This window comes from Cibotium barometz, chromosome 21 (assembly GCF_041138505.1).
Source record: "Cibotium barometz isolate CiBa-2024 chromosome 21, ASM4113850v1, whole genome shotgun sequence".
In the NCBI taxonomy this organism is placed as follows: Eukaryota; Viridiplantae; Streptophyta; class Polypodiopsida; order Cyatheales; family Cibotiaceae; genus Cibotium; species Cibotium barometz.
Genome location: NC_141066.1, coordinates 9,908,224 through 9,922,139, shown reverse-complemented (window position 1 = coordinate 9,922,139; position 13,916 = coordinate 9,908,224).

Genomic DNA, 13,916 nt, shown 5'->3' with positions numbered 1-13,916 from the left:
TCCAATTCATATGTGTACCCATTCTCATCCAATCACATCATTTTCCATCTCATCACATCAGATTCATTCACATCACATATCATCCATTCACATCCCATATCATTCATTCACATTCTGATTCACATGACATCACATCTCATTCATTCTCATCCCGATTCACATCACATCACATCTCATCCATTCATCTCATCCATTCACTCACATCGACATCACATCTCATCCATTCATCTCATCCATTCACTCACATCGACATCACATCCTTTCACATACACATCCTCATTCATTCTTCCACATTCATACTTCCACATACACATCCATATCCACTCTTCCACGTAGACATTCACATCCACATCCATTCTTCACATACACATCCGCATTCATACATCCACATACACATCCACATCCATTCTTCCACATACACATCCATATTCATTCTTCCACATACATCTATACATCCACATCCACATTCATTCTTCCACATACACATCTACATTCATTCTTCCACATCCATACATCCACATCCATATCCACATACACATCCACATCCACATTCATACATCCACATCCATATCCACATCCACATCCACATCCACATCCACATCCACATCCACACATCCATATCAATACATCTACATCCATACGTCTACATCCATACATTCACATACACATCTATATCCATATCCACATTTATTCATTCTCATACACATGCATACCCTTTCTTTCACACTTTCTTTCACATATACGTCTGCATTCACATCCCATACTCATCTTATCGCATCCGTTCTCATCCTATCACATCCCATACACATCTTACCACATCCCATTTACATATTACCACATCCCATACACATCTTATCACATCCATTCACATGCTATTTCCATTTAATAGGTTTTTTTAGATTGATACACCAATAATAGGACTTTTTATGCCAATTGCTTGGCCTAATTAAAGATTCTTTTTCTGACAACTATTTTCATATTCCTTCTCAATTCCTCAATTGAAGTATATTCAATATTCTTCTTTTGAATAAAAGAATTCATGGGATTTGTAGAAATCAATTCTACCCATATTTTCACTTTTGGTAAATAATCATAAATCGAATTATACTAATAATTTCTTTTCTTCCCATTTAATTTCTTGGATCCCAATTACCATGGGAATTCCTCTTTTTGCATTTAATTATTTACATTCCAATGTCATGGGAATTCCTCTTTTCCCATCAATTATTTCTCATAAAATAAATTTATCTAAATTAAAATATCCATTATTTCGATATGCTAGAAATTTCTCTTTGCTCGTCTAAATGATGGAATTCCAATTGTCATAAGAATTCCTCTTTTGACATTTCACTATTTCTCGTAGATAAATAAATTTATCTAAAAATTCATCTTTAAATTTAAATGAATTATCCAATAATTCCAATGTGATAGGAATTTCTCTTTTCCCATCCAATTGATGGAATTCCAAATGTAGTGGGAATTCATCTTTTATCATTTAAACTTATCTATGCAAAAAGATAAATTTAACTAAATTTTCTCTTGAAAATTAAATAAAAATTTTCATTAATTCCTTTACACTAGGAATTACACTTTTCTTATTGAATTATTTGAATTCCAATATGGTGGGAATTCCTCTTTCATCATATAAATTTATCTATGCCAGAAGATAAATTTAACTTAAATCTTTCTTTAATTTTTACATAAAATATACATTATATTAGTATTTCAATTTTTTCTCTTAATTCTTTGGAATACATGGATTTCCATTATCATGGTGGGGATTACTCTTTTAACATAAAAATAAATTACTAGAATTTCTCTTTTTTCTAATTTATTAATTAAGCATAAACATAAAAATCAATTTCTCCATGATTTCAATGAGAATCATTCAATTAATCTAGGATGATGATTCCTAGAATATGGTAGGAAGTCCTCTTTTTATATTATGAATGAAAATATTTTATGTGTTTATTTTACAGAAATTTTACCATAGCTCCGCTGCTACTACTGATAATTCTCAATTTAATTGAAAGAATGAAGTTTAATATTATTGATATGATTAGAATGATCACTAATTGGATCATTATCCAATTATGGATTGATTCATAATTTCTCTATGAAATAAATATCTTCAAAGCATTAAAAAGCCATTATTTTTGTCTCCAATTAGATAAGCATAGAAATTACTTTTGGATTAGAGAAATGCTTCATGAGAAGCTTCATTTGGATTGAGAATAGGTCATAGGAATGACCTTTCTTTGGGAGGGGAGAGAGAGAAATGCTTAAAAACCATTAAAATTAAGCATAAATAAAAATTTATGTGTTTCTTTATTACAATTCATAAAATAACTTCAATAGTAATCAAAATCCATTCAAATTAAAGCTTCTCAAGCTTGAGAGGGGTTGAGAAGAGAAGCATTTGGAGTTTTAATAAGAAAAAGATAATAATCCACACTTTACCTTCTAATTTACTTGATTCTTTGATCACAGTAGAGGCCCCCAACCAATCAATTGGTTTGGTATGTTGTAGGAGTCACCAAGGAAGATTGAAGAGAGAGAGAGAGAAAATCCAATCTCTTCAATTTTGTAGAGGTTTTTAGAGGATAATAGAAAATATCATTATTTCAGCATAATACTGGCATAGAATAGTTCTCATATTTTTTTACAAAGGGCTAAGGATCTATTTATAGGTGAGGGAGGCCTCTAACCAAGTCCAACTAATTTCTAGAATTTTCCAGGTTTAGTTTGGTTGAATTTGGATAAGATTTGGACCTAGTTTGGTTCCCTTTTGATTTGGTTTGATCCAAGAGAGTGGAGAGATAAAAATATCACAATATTTTTGAGTTTAAAACTCCACCACACATGTGAAATAGGCACCTCCTTGAAGGGCCCGCTTTTCCTTACACATGTGTCAAAAATGAATCATTATACCCAAAATATCTCTTTTTTTTTAGTAATACTCATAGTTTTTTACTAATAAACCTTGTCCTTAGTCAACTCTTCATCTTATGTGAGCATTTACTCATTTTTGGGGGGTTTTTCTTTTATAAATTGGATTTATCTCCTCCCCACACATGGATTGATCCTATTGGCCCATAGGAACCTTAATTGGACCATAATCTAAAAATTTCTGAAAATCTAGACCCTCAGGCTAAGGTCCTTTATACCCATTTCTAATTAATTCCAATTGCACATTGGAAAGTTCTTTTTGAATTTCTATTTAAGGGGAAACCATTTTAGACACTAGGAGGATTTTTATATCCAAAAATATCTCAATTTTGGACTACCTCCCTCTAGACATTTTCTCTCTCTAGGTCAAAATAGGATAAAACAGAATCTTTCTTTTATTTCAGAGGGGGAAATAATTACAATATCAGAAGGGGAGGTTCTTACACTTGTACACCTCAAAAGCTGGGGGGAGGAATCTTACAGTTCCCACCACACAACATTGAGCGCCATATGCTTTGCATGTCAAACCTTCACACAAGATAGGGTAGTGGCCAAAGAAAGCTTGGCTTTGGCCAGAAGATAAAAATAGAAGCGCTAGGGTTTCTGTTGCTTCATTGCAAAGAAGTAAAACACCCCATTACAAAGAGTGATGGGTTGTACTATTGAGCCGTTTTCTTAACTATGACTTTATAATAAGGTAGGTTACATAGCAAAAACAGAGACATATGGTAGTAAACACCACAGTAACTTCATCGAGACCCAATGATTATATTAACATTCTATATGCGTGAAAACATCGATATCTGCATCGGGAACTAATGCATATACCAAAGAATAGACCAACTATATTGACGCTTGTATTGATGTATATATCCACAATGAGAATAATTTTTTTTGGGCAGAATATGAGACCTATTGGTCTAGAATGGTCCAACCTATCCCATTATGGCACTTGTAAAAAGATTGGGGAAGGAGAGAGAGAGAGGTTGAGCTCTTGCAAGCACACACACACTCACACGGCAATGGATAAAACACACACAAAGATGGAAGACTAAAATCTTCTTCTTCTTCTTACTCTCAAGAGAAGGCTATAAAAGATAAATGAAAAACCAACATAAGTACTAGAAAACTATGTACAAGTGGTCCATAATGTGAACATACTAAATAGGTGACCTAGCAAGATAAGTATGCCATAACTCAGCAGCAGCAGCAGCAGGTGGGTGAACTTTGTAGGTGTAGTCTAGCTGTAGAATCATAGACAAATATCTATCGAGTATGTTATTACCAAACACGACAAGGACGTAAGTGTGGAGCAGTTACCCAGGCACGTCGTGAGTGTGAACTCTAGTTGAGCTTGACATCTCAACACTCCCCCGGTTGGTGCGGTGTTGTCAAGACCATGGGGTCATTGCTTATGAAAGCCACAAACTTGATGACAAAGAGATGGAGATGCATGTGTATGACCAAGAGATGATTGCTATTTTGCATGCAATCAAGAAATGTCATCACTATCTTTATGGAAGCAAGTTTTATGTGCAAAGTGACCATAGGGTTCTTCAATTCTTCCTATCACAATCAAATCTTTCACCTAAGCAAAGGAGATGGTTGGCTACACTTCAACAATATGACTTTGAGATCACATATATGAAGGGAAATGAGAATGTGGTGAGCGGATTCACTCTCTAGAATGTGGGCATGTTCTTTATCGGCCATCACGAAAGTGCATAATGATTGGATTGAGGAGATTCAAGATGAATATATGCTTGATGATGAGCCTTCACAAATAGTGTAGAAATTATAGCATGGTGTTTGTGATGATTTACCTCATTTTTTATTACAAAATGGTCTCCTCTATCACACAAGGAAAGAGTGTATCTTGTATCCCACTCATCCTTTAAGAAAAAGATCATGGATTAGATGCATTCTACTGCCATGGTAGGACATTTGGGTTTGTTCAAAACCTATGATGCCATAAGGAAGAGTTTTCATTGGAAAGGCCAATGGATGGAAGTCAAAGAGTATGTTGCTAAGTGTATGCCTTGTCAACTCAACAAGGATCCCACACACAAGCCCATTGGTTTTCTTTAGCCTTTACATATTCCGGAAGGTAAATGGATGCATATTGCTATGGATTTCATTACCAGCTTGCCTTCTACCAAGAAGATATGGGATAGCATCCATGTGGTAGTTGAGCGATTGCCAAAAGCTGCACATTTTGTACCAACAAAAGTGAGACACTCGGCATCTATGGTGGCACACCAATTCATGGAAAATGTGTTCAAGTTACATGGTATGCCGTAGCAAATAGTGAGTGATCGAGATGTGAAGTTTATGAGCACATTTCGGCAAACATTGTTTGATAACATGGGCACTAAGTTGACTCCTAGTATGGCCTATCTTTTGGACACCTTTGGCAAAGAAGTGTGAAGTGATTCATGTTGATGCTTATGCAAACCATCCATACTATGGTTCTACTTTGTGCATGGTTTGAGGACGAAACATATTTGGGTGGGGATGGTTTGTAATGGAGCCATGGACACAAATTGTACATATGAGGCCAAGGGCCAAGCATAAGTTCTATTGGGTCAAAGGGCCAAGTGTAAGTGAGGGACATAGGCTTATGGGCCAAAGGCCAAGTAGGGTGTATGTGTGAAAAAGGGCGCATGGTATATAGGCCAATGTGAATTGATAATCACAATTAACTCATACTAATCCAAATTACAAGCTAACAAGCTTTCATGGCAATCTTGCCCTTCTCCTTACTCATGGATGGTGCTCCTACACCCATGTTATCACTCCATGCCTTGAGTGATCATTGCTAGTTCATTGCAATGAGTATGGAGTGTAGGTTAGGTCAATACATGATCACTCCATGCCTTGAGTGATCATTGCTAGTTCATTGCAATGAGTATGGAGTGTAGGTTAGGTCAATATATGTTAGGTGTTAGACCCTCATCACATTGAGGAGAGGTGTTGAGAAAAGAAATGTGTAAGCGTGCAACATGAATAGAGTGAGGGGAGGAGCATGAACATTAGAAAAGTAATAGACTAAGGGTACATTTACAAAGGTTGATTTGTATGATCATTTGTAAAAGGTGAAGTCAAAGGTCAAAAAAGTAGCACTTCGAAAGTGCAAGGGAGCACATGTAGTGTGAGCATTTATGGACACATGGTTGGCACAAGGATGCACACATCTTCTGAGTTGGGAGCCCCATGAGAGCTATAAAATGATGTACTTGGATCAACTCTAATGCAATGAGATTATGTGGGTTTGTTATCAATAACTTATCATTATCTTGCTATTAGCCTGATCACTCTTCGTATTATCTTAATCTATATGCCTATCATGTTTCTCATATGCTTTGATCCACCTTGAGCTTAATCAAGCTGCATTTCTTAACATCACACACTAAAAAATGAAACTTAAGCAAGAAAGTCTATCTTTTAGTACCATCAAGATATTGAAATACTTAATCATATTAAATGAAATTAAAAAGCAATATAGCTTTTTAGTAATCCTCCCATGGATTTGACAAAACATTGGGTTGAAGATCAATGATGTTTTGAATTGAAATGAATTTCTTATTTCTTGGAAAATTTATTGAAATATCATTTGATAATTCCAAATTAATTATTTAAGACTTTGAACAAATAAATATCTCCAAGAAATCTTCATGATTTTGATTCTTTGTCTTCATGCTTTAGTGAAAGAAGGTTTCACTTTAGTCCTCCTTTGAATATTTTTCGTGTCAATTAATCTCATCAAGGATGAGAAGGCTTAAGCATTGGCCAAGGATGAGAGAAAAAGGCTCATACATTGGCTCATGAGTGTGTGCTATCACATGGGATTAGTGTTGTGTCAAATAAGCTCCATCTCTCCTCTAGTTATAGGTTTCTAAAGCAAACATCAAGGGTTACCTTCAACCAAACAGTAATTCCTTGTTTACCCCACTTAGTGTCAAATAAGCTCCATCTCTCCTCTATTTATAAGTTTCCAAAGCAAACTCCAAGGGTTACCTTTAACTAAATAGTAATTCTTTGTTTACCCCACTTAGTGCCTCCATGTGGTGTATCCATGAGAATTATGATCAGCTGGATAAACCTTATAGTTGGTGGCAAATTTTGGCTTAGGAATTTTCCTCCAAGAATAGTAGCACTCCCTTAAGTACCTGTGCATCTCTTGTGTAGAAGAGATGCACAGGTAAAATTTGGCTAAGGAAATTTCCTCAAAGAATAGTAGCACTCCCTTAAGTACCTGTGCATCTCTTGTGTAGAAGAGAAGGATGAAGGGTAAAACTAAGGGTAATTGAAGACATAGTGTGGGTTCCTATCTCTCTTATCTACAAAGACTTTCCTAGTCCATGTCCTTGGATAAGGCATGTAACATGGATTCAATCTAAGGTTCTGGGGTGTTTCAATGTATACCCGAGAGCATAATAGTCCACATTTAGGTAAGGCATCCTCCATTATGGTTGAACTCCCTATCAACCCACTGACTTGTCACCAAAACTTGTAGCACTATGTAACCACATCTTTCCTTGATAGGTGCTCACTCTTTCATCTCTCAATGAGTATTTAATGAGGAAAGCCATCACATATACATCCAAAATATCTGCTAGATGAGGGTTCTTGAATTGGGTATTTTCATCTAATAGTGGCTCCTGCAAGTCCTTTGTCTTCCATCTATGCTAGTCAACATATACACCTTCATGCTACCAACTTGTTGATAGACAAGGTATGGCTTCTTCGCTCCCATTTTTAATGTGGGAATCTCTGCACCAAGAGTGAGATCATAAGGGCAAGTGGTTATGTGCGCATTAAATCCTCTAAATAAAGAGGATTTACAGTTTCAACCATGGGTTACCCTCTTTGATTATATCCAGGTATACTCTATTTGGCATCCTATCAAAACATTTATAGTTTTAAATAAAATAGCAATACCATCAAGAGCTCTTTTGGTTGTTCTTTGAATAGCTTATACTTCCTTTATTGGCATCTTCCCTAGGAACAAATGACACTATTTGTATACCTTATGATGAGTATGTTGATGAAGAGGGTGTAGCTCTAAGGATCAAGAACCTCTATGAAGCAAGGGGGGTAAGTCATGTTTTCAAGCTTTCAAATGTTTGTTTATGATCATGCCACCAACTGGTGGATAGACAAGGTATGGCTTCTTCCCTTTGTAAGAGCCTCTGCATGCACCAAGAGTGAGATCATAAGGGCAAGTGGGATCAAAAGTGGTTACCTACATTAAAGCCTTAACAAAGAGGATTTGTGGTTTCAACCATGGGTTACCCTCTTTGATTGTCTCCAAGTGGGATCAAAAGTGGTTACCTACATTAAAGCCTTAACAAAGAGGATTTGTGGTTTCAACCATGGGTTACCCTCTTTGATTGTCTCCAAGTATACTTCATTTAGCATCCTGTCAAAAACATTTGCACTTTTAAATAAAACAACAATACCATCAAGAGCTCTTTTGGTTGTTCTTTGAATAACTTGTACTTCCTTTGTGCTTTCTTCTCTTCTTAGATGATTGTTGTTATGAATGTGAGGTATCCTCTTCCGGAATTTGATTATCAACCTCCCAAACATCATTCTCTGGCCATTCACAATCATAAGTAGCAACTTACCTAGAAACAAATTGCACTATATATATAGCTTTTGAGTATGTTAATGTAGAGGGTGTAGCTCTAAGGATCAAGCACCTCTATAAAGCAAGGTTAAGTTAAGTTTTCTAGCTTTTGAATGTTCTTTTAGTCATCATGATCATGCCACATGTTGTGGTACATTTCTTGCAGCTCTTAATCTCTAAGACTTCCACTCAAGGAAACAATTAGGGGCAAAATTCAGACCAAAGGCTAATTTTGAAGGGTCTTCCAAAAGGGGGGATTTTTTTTTATGAGCTTTTTTTGCCGAGCTTTTTGGAGCAATGAACAAGTAGTCCAAGCTTTGCAAAGGACCAAGAACTTACTATGAGCTTTGTAAAGGACCAAGAACTTACTTACATATAAATAACAAGCTTTGAAAGATCAACAATATAAATTTCAGTCTTTTGATCCACATCATACTTATTGATATAATTACATATATACATATAACTATCTAGATTCATGCACCTCATACACATACACATACAAAATATACATATACATGCATACATGTAAGAGCTACCTACATACTAACATATATACATACATACTTTCTTACTTACTTAAATATAAAAAACAATCCTTTAAAGATAAAAAATGTATATACCAATCTTTAAAGTTCCAAACCATGAAAATCTTGATTAGAAAGTCTTTTGATCCACATCATACTTATTGATATAATATATATACATATATCTACCTAAATTCATACACCTCGTACATATACATATACATACATACATACAAGAGCTTCCTATGCACTAACATATATACATACATACATACTTTCATACTTACTTAAATATAAAACACAATCTTTTAAAGATCAAAAATGTATATATCGATCTTTAAAGTTCCAAACCATGACAATCTCGATTACAAAGTCTTTTGATCCACAAATTATAGCATTCTTCTACGTGTCATCTCGACCTATGCTCTGATGAGAAATCTCCCAGACATGCTTTGGCTACCTCCATGTCATTCTCTATCCCCATATCGTGCCTTTTTAACTCTTGGCATGCACGTCCCAAGCCTCTACATCCCGCAAAAACATCCAAGACACCATCTCCTTCATTTGAGAAGGTCTCCACTAGCCACCTACAATGAAATGCAATCATAAACGTGCATCTAAGTATTTTGAAAAAGTAGCTATGAAAATGAACAGAATGAAAATTGTCTCACCTAAAGAACATAGGAGATCTTTCTGCACCACCTCGAATGTAGCGCTCCAAGACCATTGTGCGTTGGAATGGATGCTTCTTATTCTTCTCAAAAATGAAATTTCGTTGAGCGTTGAATAACTTCTTTGATACATTTTGCCCAGCCTCGCGATCAATAATAGGGACATGGCAATTTACTCGATAGAACATACTAAGCGCCAATGTATCCACCTACCATAACGAGAAAACATTATGTTTGGATATGCATACCACATAACATGTATATATAAAGGGAAATATTTGAGAGATTATGACTTACCCGTTCTCCATTCTCATACAAATAACTTGAATCCACATGAACAGACATTGTTCGATGCATGACCAATCCAACTTTCTTTCCCATGGAATATATTTTAGGAAGTTGATCCATTAGACTCAAACACACAAACCAACCCTTATCAGCCACAAACAAACCAACAAAACTGAGTGTGACACGTATCAATGATGAAGAAACTTTGGGTTATGGGCAAATGTAAATTAGGTTTGTCCTTGTTTCTATAGGTACCCATGACCTAGATTGAGGAATTGTTTTACCATGGTTGGGACTAAACAAATAGCAAGGAATACTAGTGATGGAATCAAGATAGCATCTGTGGCAGCTTCAAAATAGAAAAAGGTTCTAAGGAACGCTCCAAGGACGAGCTAGCTTGAACACTTGTACAAAAGAAGATTAAGGAGAGTATCTCAGAATGTGAAAGTGCTAAGAGAGATAAGAAAAGCACAAAAGGCCACAAACTTGTGTATCTTCAAGACTCCCTTCAAGAGGGTAGTTAGAGCTTTAAGTGAGTCATGTAGTAGTCTCAGGCTTAGATGGTACAACATAGTTTCTGATTCCTTATTAAAAAGTGTTGAAGTTTTATTATTATTATTATAAAGAGTGCTTTATTGATGCCATGATGATAGCTGCCAATGCACATAGGGTAAACCTTATGGAGAGAGATACAATGACCCCTGGTATCCTTCAAAAAATTAAGAACAAATTGTTACTCACATGCTATTTATTTTGTTAAATGAAAAAATGAGAGACATCCTTCTAGTACCTTTGGCGAAGAAGGCCAAATATCAAATCCAAATCACAGAAGTTCTTGAGATAGACATCCATGGGAGGGTTACGAGCGAAAATGTTGTAAAAAAGAGATATGTGAGGAGCAATAGAATTTAAAAAGGAAAAAGAAAGATGAGAACAAAGAGTTAAAAGAAGGGCTAAGGAAATTTCAACTTGAAGAAGTTCACAGAAGGCAAACAACACAATCAATAATGCCCTCTTGAAGCTTGAATATATTTGCAAAAGAGAAATTCAAGAGGAAAAAAGTTCTACCACAAAGATATCATGAAGATAACCTAAGAGTTTTTCTCCATTTTGAAAAAGATGTTAATGCTAATATTATTTTTTGTGCCTTACTAACACTAGTTTGGTAGCTCAACATGACATAAAATTGTTCTTTTGATGTTTTGGGAAAAGTCTTAGCATGTAGGTAGTTTCTTAAGACATCCATTTTAGAGCTTAATCTTTTTTTTAAATACTCACAAAAGTGAGTGGTATTGTTAAATTGATTTCTCAAAGAATATACATTGGGCCTTAAGCACCACTTGTTCTTAAAGGGGCCTAATCTTCCAAAAAGGAACTCCTTGCTTGCAAAACTTGGGGTTCAAGTATACACAAAAATCGGCTGCGGGAGAAATGGAACAACAAAACCTTATCTAGAGATAGAACCGTCGAGTACCTTCTTGGGAAATCTAGCCTGTCCTCTATTTCATGTATTGGAGCGTAAGTCTTTAACAGCAGGAAGAGTTGGCCTGAGGTATACCTTCAGCTGAGTAGCTTCCACCTTTGAAGAGCGACTTATCACCCTTGTACGTTGTAGTATGGTTTCAATGTGTGGCTTGCCCATTCGAGCCAAGCATAGAAATTGCCTATGTGTTGTTCTATACGATGTCGTTGAACTGGGCCACCACCGGTTTATTCTCAAAAATTCTTATATTTCGTGACTTCTAGACCTGTTTTAGGTAACAAAATCTGACCAACTGTACAATTTTTGCCATAGTAGTATTTGGAGAATAGATGCTCCCTAGGATCAGGTCCATTACTTTAAGGGGAAGCCTCCATGTTCTCTTTATCCCCTTACATATTTTGCCAGCTAGACCCCTCGTTGCACGACAATTCTAGAACAGATGGAGTGAATCCTCTATTGCTATTCTTCAACCTGTACAGATATCTGAACCTAACCCTCTAGCTTTCACTTTGACCCCAGTTGGGATTGCCCCCCAAAGCACCTTCTAGATAAAAACTTTCATGTAGCTTGGTGCTTTACAGCTCCAAAGGATTTCAGAACACCAAGCCCATTTTCTCTCTGAGTAGTTAACCCCATTTTAGAGCTTAATCTTAAAAAAATATGAAAGACCTCAAAGGCATTTAATCTAAGTGCAAGGTGGCCAAAAAATTTTGATACCATAGGTTTTGGCATCTCAAAAATTGCATTTTAAATTTCCATATACTATGCTAAAAAGTGAAAATTATTTCAATGAGATGAATTTTTTAAGATACTATGTTTAACATTTTAAAAAATCTAACAACATAAAAAATGGACATAAATTTGATATTGATGTGATTTATTTATAAAAAATAAGGATAGTGGTTACCCACCAGTGATATGAAATTTTATTACAAAGAAAAATTATCATATCACCAAAAAATGAGAAAAATTAAAAGAGAATAAGTGCTATACTACCCAAAAAGAGAAAGAATAGCAACATTAGATTTCAAAATATTAGAAAGACTCGTCAAAAAATGCTTACTATAGGTGTATTTGTTTTTGTACCTTATGAGTCTGAACTAACACTTAAATCCACATGTCATCTCGTAGTCCTTGTATTTCTAAATGAGCACAAATTCTAGCATAACTTGAGAGCTTTCTTTAATATAAATTTGGTGTTACTCCCAAAATCTTCTTATTAATATATAACATAGATAGAACATATATTAAAATTTTGGCTTGGTTTAGATCTTATCTTGTATGTTGAAAATATTGAAAAGTTATCAAATTTATGATCTTTATCTTCATTTTTCAAGATGTACCCCATATCTCATATTTTAAGTGATTTCAACATTGGCTTAATTAGTGAAAAATAAGCATTAGTAACTTTATGGCAATAATAAGACAATAAGAATTTGAGCGCATGCGTGCATGCACACAAACACACACACATACACACACACATATAGGAATAAGAGCTTTTAAAAAGGAGTAAGAGGGGAGGGGGAAAAAGTGCTAGAATGCACTTTTTCAATTTGCACAAAGAGAAGGTTTGCATGGCTTTGGAAAAGGTCAATGGCTAGGATATCAATGCTTCAAGTCTTAAGGCAGTCTCTCTCCAGGGATTTTTTGAAGGATACCAGAGGTCATTGTATCTCTCTCCATAAGGTTTCCCCTATGTGCATTGGCAGCTATCATCATGGCATCAATAAAGCACTCTTTATAATAATAATAATAATAATAATAATAAAACTTCAACACTTTTTAATAAGAAATTTGAACCTATGTTGTACCATCTAAGTCTGAGACTACACGACTCACTTAAAGCTCTAACTACCCTCTTGAAGGGAGTCTTGAAGATACACAAGTTTGTGGCCTTTTGTGCTTTTCTTATCTCTCTTAGCACTTTCACATTCTGAGATACTCTCCTTAATCTTCTTTTGTACAAGTGTTCAAGCTAGCTCTTCCTTGGAGCGTTCCTTAGAACCTTTTTCTATTTTGAAGCTGCCCCACAGATGCTATCTTGATTCCATCACTCGTATTGCTTCCTATTTGTTTAGTCCCAACCATGGTAAAACAATTCCTCAATCTAGGTCATGGGTACCTATAGAAACAAGGACAAACCTAATTTACATTTCTCAATCTAAGGTCGGCGATTGATGACGTTGGGTGGTGGAGAAAGGGAGTCTGAGAGGACAGCTGATGAAACAGGAAGGTTGTGCTTGCAGAGGCGTTGCTGGCGTAATAGGAGGCAACCAGCCATCAAAACAGGTAGCCAAGCATAGCCATAGCCACCCCTCTCCCGCCAGTCCCGGCAACCGACAGAGCCTTGTAAACCGGCCTAA